This window comes from the organism of the source record quoted next, unplaced genomic scaffold (assembly GCF_019419815.1).
Source record: "Pyrus x bretschneideri cultivar Hongxiangsu unplaced genomic scaffold, Pyrus_bretschneideri_v1 Contig43, whole genome shotgun sequence".
NCBI classification, from domain to species: Eukaryota; Viridiplantae; Streptophyta; class Magnoliopsida; order Rosales; family Rosaceae; genus Pyrus; species Pyrus x bretschneideri.
In genome coordinates, this window is record NW_025999757.1 from 2576298 (window position 1) to 2585876 (window position 9579).

Sequence of the window (9579 nt, forward strand, 5' to 3'; positions counted from 1 at the left end):
AGGCATTTTTTGTCTTTTCTCCTTTTCGATAAATTTTTTCCACATTAACATATATTTTAATTTTTTTAGGGTATTACATTCATGGTGTGAGATTTGACTAAAAACTTCAGGTTTCAAAGGCACTAATTTCAGGTTCGATTTAGTATGAACTTTTGGTTCATAGAAGGGGTACCTGCAAGAACATAGAATACAATATACAACTGAGTGTGTTGAATTTAGGGTTTGCTTTAGGATCCCAAGTGTGAGTGCTTCGAGACTACGAAAGAGAGTTAACGATTCAAAGAAAAGAAATAATTTATTGAATCGTTAATGCCAAAAAGTGGCCTTCAGGATAGTAATTTTGGATGTTTTATCAGATTAATGGACTGCTGGTTACTTCAATTAATTGAATAGATCGTAACCATTTAGGTTTTATCATGGAAGTAAAATAATGAAATTCAGGTCATATTAGCTTCGATTGGTTTTGGACCAAGCGATAATGAAATTATGTTGTAGTACGACTTTAACCAAAAGCGCCCCAAAGATATTTGGGTATGGTTAAGAAACAGGAGTGCCAAAATATGGCATTGGGTCGAAAAAAACAACTGCCCAATATGTGTGGGCTAGCTGTGTGAGGCATACCCCTGCAGCAAGTTGCAGGCCTTAAGCCACGGGTCACGGCTGCAAGCCAGTGGGCAATGGGATGGGTAGGCTGGAGGCACGGGAAGCCGAGCTTGTGTTGGCTTCTTTACTGGGCGGAGGCAGGGCTAGCCAGTAGCACAAAAAAGGGGTGCAACAATAGTAGAGAGAAAGAGAGAGAAAGGGGTGTTACAAGACACAACCTATTACAATATCAAATATGTCTCGAAAAAGACACGACACGAATGCCAAGTAACTACATGGTAGCTACTCGTTGGGTTGTAGAATGCCGTCATTCTTAGGGGGTGTAGTCAATTTGGATTTTAGAGGATTTTACAAGACTTTTTTTAAATAACAGATTTCAAAGGATTTTAATAGATTTTACAATTCTATATAAATTTTGACATATTTGTGCGGATTTTCATTATAGATTTGTATGGACTTCTTTCATGGTTTTTTTTTTTTTTTTTTTTTTTTTTTTTTTTTTTTTTAAAGATATCTTAGGATTTCAAAAGATTAACCTGCAAGGTTTGTCATGAAACTCTTGCCAACTGTTGTTGCAGTCACCTTGTTTGTCAATCCACATGTCCATAGTAATAATCGTGGCTATCAGATGATGGTTGGAGACTAGTTTTCTAAAACATGCCCTATTGTACATGTCTTTATACATTTTGTTACATGAACTTGGAGCAATTTGCATACATTTGCATAGCCTTTTTCTTTATTTGGGGTTCAAGTAATCCATTATTTGGGGTTAATTTGTCTTATTTTACTATAATTCGCTGCTCTATACAAATCAAAATTACCAAATCACAGTACCAAATCAAAATTATCTATTAGCTATACAAATCGAAATGAAAGAAATAAGAATCCAATTCTGTAACAGGAAAAATGGGTAATTTCCAAAAGAGCCAAATTCACCTTAGCAGCCAAGCAAAACTCCAAATTCCACCGGCCAGTTATTGGAAAAGCCACCAAATTAACAAATGGATTTTTGCAGAATAGCTTCCAGTTTTTTCACATTTCCTTAAATATGCAAAGATCTATGTTCCTAAACCCGAATTTTTGTCGGTAGATCCATCTTGTGGCAACTGGGTTTTGCTAATTACTTCACCAAAAACCAAACAAAACCCACAATATAAATGCTAACTCAAAGAACCAAAATTATATATATAAATTGTTCATAACCGAATTGTGAAATATTAGAAATTTATATATAATTTCTTTGCTCTTTTGTGAAAAATGAATATGGGGTGGGGTGGGGGGAATTATAATAATCGAGATACTGGGGCATACAATGGGTGAAGGCACTCCATTAATTCCTTGGCTTACTGTCGGCACTGCCAAACAACAAATATGGTTTTCCTCAAAGCTCGGGTTTATCAGTCTCGGGGGTTTTAGCACTAGGTTTGCAGACTGAGTACAACTACACATAAGAGAAAAGCAATACCTCGAGGGATTGAGGAAGACTGTTCTTCTTCTAACCGAGAGAGGAAGTCTGATGAATGTGAAAAGAAATTTGAGGGGGAGGGTTGGATTCTTGATGGCATTGGTATTTATACAATCCACTCTCAAATCCATCAAAATCCTCCGTTCATTAAAATTCTAGCAAAGCTTTGATATTCTCACTTAGATTTGGTAGACTTTTTTAAAAACGTAATTGACTATCCATGAATTTGATTGTATTCTTTAAAATCCTCTTAAATTCTAATTTGACTACCCCATGATTTCAAACTCCTTTAAAATCCTCTTTCAAAATTCTAATTGACTACACCATGATTTTAAAATATATTAAAATCCCATCAAATCTTAATTTGATTACACTCTCCTTAGTCGCAGAAACATACCACGCGGAAAAGTTTGTAAAGTTTGTTGATTGTTCAACTTTTGCTGCTGCCAGTGCCAGATGGCATATTGCACAAGACTAGAGGTTGTGGTGACCTTCATAGAACTTTTCCATCCAACTGAGCTCGAACCCAGAAAGGCAAATCATCAGGATCCTCTTGATCTAATAACACGGGCTATTGGATTTTGATCCAACAGCTACAAACAAAGGACCCTTCTAAAAGTTATAATAATTGTAGCCGTTAAATCAAAATTCAACGGTCCGTGTTAATGGATCAGGAGGATCCCAAGGCTTTGCCTTAGAGAGGATCCAATTCCTCGAACCCAACAAAACCTGAAGCAAATAATTGTCACATAAACCTAAAGCAAATCCTTATCACGAACCACGTATCACTATCACAAACCACTTATCACGTATCATGTGTTACTTCGAACCCACCAAAAGCTTCTTACAAATTTTCAGATATTTAGTTCTCTCTCTTAAACTAGTAAAAAACGGGAAATGATCCTCTTCAGACCCAAACTCTCAAGATCCTTGGTATCCTTCTTCTTTAAAGGTTACGTTGGCATCGTGGCTTCCTCGAAATATGCGTTGTGCTTTTTGGAGTCAGTGTTGTCGCTTTCCCGGAGCTAGTTACCAGTAACATCATAAGAATCGTATATGATTGCGATTCTATATAAAACTGGCCATGTAGAAGTTTCCTATAAACATACAAAAACAAATGTGAAGAAGAAGACCCAGGAGTGAAGGAGAACGATTATTGAAGGATAATAATTGAAGAAGCAGTAGCAGCAGAAGCAAAACTGTAGAAAAGAAAGAAGAAGGAGGATCCAAAGAGGATTATCTCCCGTAAAAACCTACATGCAATGTAAGAAAATAATTATCATTAGCTCATCATGTGACATCACGTACCACGTGTTACTTCAAACCCACCAAAAGCTCCTTACAAATTTTCATATATTTTAGTTCTCTCTCTCTTTAACTAGTAAAAACTACATGCAATATAAGGAAATAATTAGTCCATCATTAGCTCAAAACATGTCATTTCGTATCACGTATTATTGGCTCATTATGTGATTTAGCCTATTCCCACTTTTTGGTGTATATAATATGTTTTACATAAAAATTTAATTTAATTTAGTATTTTTTTTTGGTATCACTGTATATATTGTTAAATACACTCCACGTAAATTTTAATATTAAACGACTTATATACATTAAAATGAAATGACTAATTAATCCACGTAAGATTTTCAATTATATTTTATAGATAGCAAACAATGTAGAAAAGCATTAGTAGTAAAACAGCATATTGAAAATTTTGAGTAGATATTTCATTGGCTCAAATTGGTCACCACTAAAAGGTTCCCTCATTTTATGAGGCTTTGTCCCTTTTAGAAAGTGATTGGAGTGATAGACCATAGAGAATAAAATTGAGCTCAACTTTGGGTTTGAGTTTTGGGGTGTGTTAATTAATTGATAATTAATATATATTTAATATATAATTAATTATCAAAAAATGGATCTTGAGCCTTGGGGCTCAGGCTCTAATAATTAAATTCTTTAATTTTTTTTTTTGAATTTAATTAATTAATGTTTTTTTTTTTATCAAAAGACTTATCTTTTCAGATGAAGTCTGAAGCGATGAAAGAACACCACCAGAGAGCAAAGCACCCCTCTGAGAAGATGTCTCCCAACAGACGTATCCCATTCTCATACTTGTTGCGAACATGCATAAATCTATTATATATACATCCATCTGCATGGCACTTAGAACACAGAAAAATCAAATTCTTCTACAATCCCAAACCTTCTTACTGAGAGAACCACAAAGAAATTCATTAGAAGTCTAGCTTTCCAGTGCTAGAATCCTGACTTTGATCGTTGAATCCTGGTGAGGCAAACATCCATAAAACTACAAGCACTGAGTAGGGACGAAATTTTTGTTTCAAGGACATTACGGCACGCAAGCCTCGATCTTCAGTTTGTCTGCTTGAATATTATTTCGTTTTTGTTCATATTTTGTTAAATTATATATATAAATTAATCATTTATTGTTGATATTAATCCAACACAGCAGTGGCGATGACTTGCAAATTGAGATCCAGCTTGATCAATATTGAACATAAAATTGAATCCAAGGCACTCACAATTTTCCAAAATGAATCATTGCAATCACTAATGCAAAAACTTGCATCAAAATTGAATTCTCTGAAAACGTTGAATTAGAGGCGTGTTGTTTAGTCCAAAGGCAACATTATTTGGCTCAAATCTAACATCAGTATGTCTACAAGTTGGCTTCGCAGCCCACTTTTACAATATACAATATATAATCTATTCTCTATTAATTAATGAAATCATTTTTGTCAACCAAAAAAATGGTGAAAAGACAAATTAGTCTTCTATCATACAAAAAAAAAATGATGGGCAATAATGTAATTTCACAGGTCCAAATTTTACGGTTTTTTATTGAAGCCTCACCTACAGGTGATGTTAAAATACCTCCAATATTATCTCTACTAATTAATGAAACCCTTTTTGTCAACCAAAAGAGGGTGAAAAGACAAATTAGTCTTCTATCATAAAAAAAAATGATGGGCAATAATGTAATGTCATAGGTCCAAATTTTACTGTCTTTTATTGAAGCCTCACACACAGGTGATGTTAAAATACCTCCAATATTATATAAAAAATAAAAATAAATATAAAAAAAACCTAAAACAAAAAACTCTCACTCCCCCCATGCTCATGTTCTCTCTCTCCCTCTCTCCTTTTCATTTTCTAAAAAAATGTGTTCATACACACAAAGTGTGTAAGTAAATGCTAGTATTCTATTAAGAGAACCCTCCTTGTTAACTTTTTCCCTATTTTGCCCTCATTTTTTATACACAGTATTGACAAAAGGAGGGCAAAATAGTAATTTTGTACCTTTTGACAAAATGACAATCAAATCCCTATTTTTCCTATTTTACCCTCTTTTTTTTAGATACTCTCAATTTATTTATTTATTTATTTTTTTTGGCAAACAAAACTAGATTAACCAGGCACAAGTGACCACAAAAGAACAACGAAAGCCAAAACACCAACAATCGACCAAGAACAAACAGAAAGTACAGGGGTTAGAAGACTCGACACTCAAAATTAAGGTGGACAAGGTAAACCATCCTTATTTAAAACATGCACAAGTGAAGATGGGGGCCAATCAACCTAAGACACATCACACATCTCCACGCATTTGCGCGACGCCAAATGGTCAGCTGCCAAATTGGCTGATCTTAGGATCCAAGACCAACGACAGACATAAAAGGCTGCCCCAAGCTTCATACACTTTGCTAAAATAGGAAAAGACTCCCACCTGCCTTCAGAGATTGAGCCCTTCAAACAGGATATACTTGCATGAGAATCCGATTCAACTGCCATATGAGTAAGAGCCAAAGAGATACCTAGCTCACACCCACCCTGCACCGCCAATGCTTCCGCAGTAGCCATGCAAGTTGCACGAAGCTTTGTTCTACAAGCTGCAAGAAAATTCCCCAAAAAATCTCGTGCCACTGCTCCTACATATCCAGTGCCCATTAGCAACATCCCAACTTGCATCAACATTTGGTTTAACAAAGGGACGATTCGGCGGCAACCACCTAACCTGACCCTCGCGATGAGAGAGTTGCTGCCCCCGTCCACTGGAGGAAACTTGTGTAGCATCCAGAAAAGCTGCCACACAGGTGGAAATAGCCGAGAGGACCCGGAACGGGTTGAGAGCTTCTTGTTGGTAAAAGAAACGGCATCTTGCTTTCCAAATAGGCCAACAAGAAAATGCAATGAAAGACAGAACCCGCAACATGTTATCCTTGAAAAGAACTAAATCCTGAAGAATAGCCTGAAGTCAAGTGCCCCACGAAGTAATTACCGTAGGATTAACTCGATATGTTAAAGCACCCCCAAACCAAATAGCTTTCACCCATAGACATAGGAGAAACAAGTGTTCAACGGATTCCTCATGCATATGACATAAAGGGCAAAACGGTGAAGGCGCTGATTTTCGGCTATAGAGGGTAGCCGTCGTAGGAAGTGCACGATGCAATGTCTTCCACATAAAACATTTTAATTTAGGGCAAGTATGAAGCTACCACACCCATTTCCATAAGCTCATTTGAGTGGATGCATCCGAGGAGAAGTACCAAGGAGGCAGAGGAGTAATCTGAGAACGTTGCCAATGATAACTCGATTTGACTGAATACACTCCGATCTTAACCATAGGCCACAACAACTGATCCTACCATATAGTCACCAATAGGAGTGGCCAAAATAGCCTCAAGTGCCTCCATCGAAAGAAACGGGTAAATAAACTCCACATTCCATTCTCGAGTGGTTAGATGAATAATGAAATCTACCATGGTATTCCAGCTAACCTGCACATCCCCAAAAGGAATAGGGTGACCATTCGAAAGCGAAGGCAACCAACGATCCCTACAAAGCCTAATCTATTTGCCGCACATCACCTTCCAATGGGCTCCCTATAGTAGAATATCTCTACCTCTTAACAAACTTGACCAAGCCCATGAAGCACGACCTGCCTGCTTGGCCTCCAAAAACAAACAGTGAGGAAAATATCTCGCCTTCAACACCTTCACCCATAGTGATTCCGGTTCCTAAATTAAACCTCAGTATTGTTTTGCTAAAAGTGCATCATAAACTCCATAAAGCTTCGAAAACCCAACCCCCATTGAGCTTTTGGCAATCGAATAAGATCCTTAGAAACCCAATGTATGTGTCGCTCCTTTATATCTTGCCCCCACCAGAAATTGGTAACCAAAGAATCCATTTCTTTACAGATACTCTCAAGGAACTTGAATAGGTTCATCTAATAAGTCGGTATAGCCTGGATCACTACCTTAATTAGAACCTCTCTCCCCTTCTGCGAAAGAAGCGCATGTTTCCAGCCCTAAAGCTTTCCCAGAATCCGGTCCTTCACATAAGCCAACCCTTTAGATTTTGATTGACCCTACATAGCTGGCACGCCCAGATATGTCTCGGGATCAGCCACACGAGGCATTCTCATAATAGCACCAAGCTCATCCGCCAAAGCAGTGGGAACATTCGACCCAAAGAACACACTAGATTTCTGTAAATTAACTTGTTGCCCCGAAGCCACACAATATTGCTCTAGCAAAGTGACCAGATTACGACAATTCTCCTCATCCGCCTAAAGAAACAGAAGGGTATCATCTGCAAAGAAAATATGCAAGATAGTATGACCATATCGATTAAGTTGAACTCCAGACAGCGCATGTTGATCACACGCCCTTGAAATGAGAATGGAAAAAACCTCATTTACAAACAAGAAAAGATATGGTAATAACGGATCCCCTTTACCAAGGCCACATGATGGAGCAAACTTCTTCCCCAGGGTCCTATTGAGATGGATGGAAAAGCTAACCGAAGAAATGCATTGCAACACTGGGTTACACCAAGCCTAACCAAATCCCAGACATTGGATAATTGCCACTAAGAAATCCCACTCCACTTTGTCATATGCCTTATGCATATCAAGCTTAACCCCAAGCTCAAATTTCCGTCTCTTTTTTCAAGTTTTTAGGAAGTGAAAAACTTCATGCACAATACCAATATTATCTTGAATTTGCCTACCAACCACAAAAGCGTTCTGCAAACGTGAAATAATTTATGGCAAAAACAAATGAAGACGATTGGCCAACACCTTAGATAAGAACTTATAAGAATAATTACAGAGGCTAATCGGTTTAAATTGAGATACACACTCCGGATTGGGTACCTTAGGAATAAGCACCACATGAGTTGAATTAATTCTATGTAGACTATAGGTACCAATCATAAGATCCTTAACCAAACCTAGCACCTCCTCCTCAAGACTGCCCAAAAGGATTGATAAAAGATGCCTTGAAAACCATCTAGTCCCGGAGCTTTCAACGCCCTCATCTGCTTAGCAGCTGATTGAATTTTATCTCAGCAATTATCTTAGCAGCTGATTGGAGCTTCAAGAACCATATTCATCTCAGCAATTATCTTAGGTGAAGTACAATCCAACACTGAGCCTCAATCCCTTTGACCCGCTGAAGTGAAAAGTTGCGTAAAATGCTTATCAATAAGCTCTTGTACACAGCTGGGATGCTCATGCCATACACTCTGATCATCCTTCAGCTTAAGCATCTTATTATGCCAACGCCATTGTAATGTAGACTGATGAAAGAATATAGTGTTAGTATCCCCTGGTTGCAGCCTATTCATCCACGATCATTGATGCCAAAATCGTTCCTCCTGTTGTAGTAACTTATCAACCTCCAAGGATAATACTTCAATCTATGGGATATTACACTTCCAATCCCCTTAAAGCTTTCTCAAAGACTCCTCCATCGCATCAATTTGCCTGGTTCGATAGCAAAACTTCTATCGACTCCAGTTCATCAACTTAGAGCGACAATCATTAATCCTCCGCATCCACCGATCCATACTCCCTCTCTCACACGGCCGATCCTAGCATCGCTGCACAATATCCTGGCAGTTAGCTTCTTCACCCAAAAGGCTTCAAACCTGAATAAATGTTTTCGCTTACCACATAAATGATCACCATGCACAATAATAGGGTTATGATCTGAACCAACGGCCGCACCAATGGTAGCACAAGTATTGGGCCAACAATCAAACCACTGCTGATTTACAAGACCCCTATCTAATCTGACCTCCACCAGTTGCCCATTCTGAGTACCCACCAAGTATATTTAGGCCCACGGGATTCCACCTCCAATAACTCCATACGATTCATAAATTCACCCAACTATCGATAGCGGTGAAGACTAACCTCAACACCACCCTGCTTCTCCTAATCCTAGAGATAGTCATTAAAATCCCCACCACAAATCCAGGGAATGGGAGAATGAGAAAAGTCACATTGCATACCTTGCCATAAATCACCCTTCGCCGCCCAATAAAGGGTTCCATGCACACCCGTAAATCTGAAGCTGTATTGTTTTTCAAAGTCACGATATCGAGCATCAATGAATGACTAAAAGGCATCCACCGTATCCACCTCAACAGACTCGTTCCACCATAAACTCAAGGCACCCGCCAGACCAACCGAC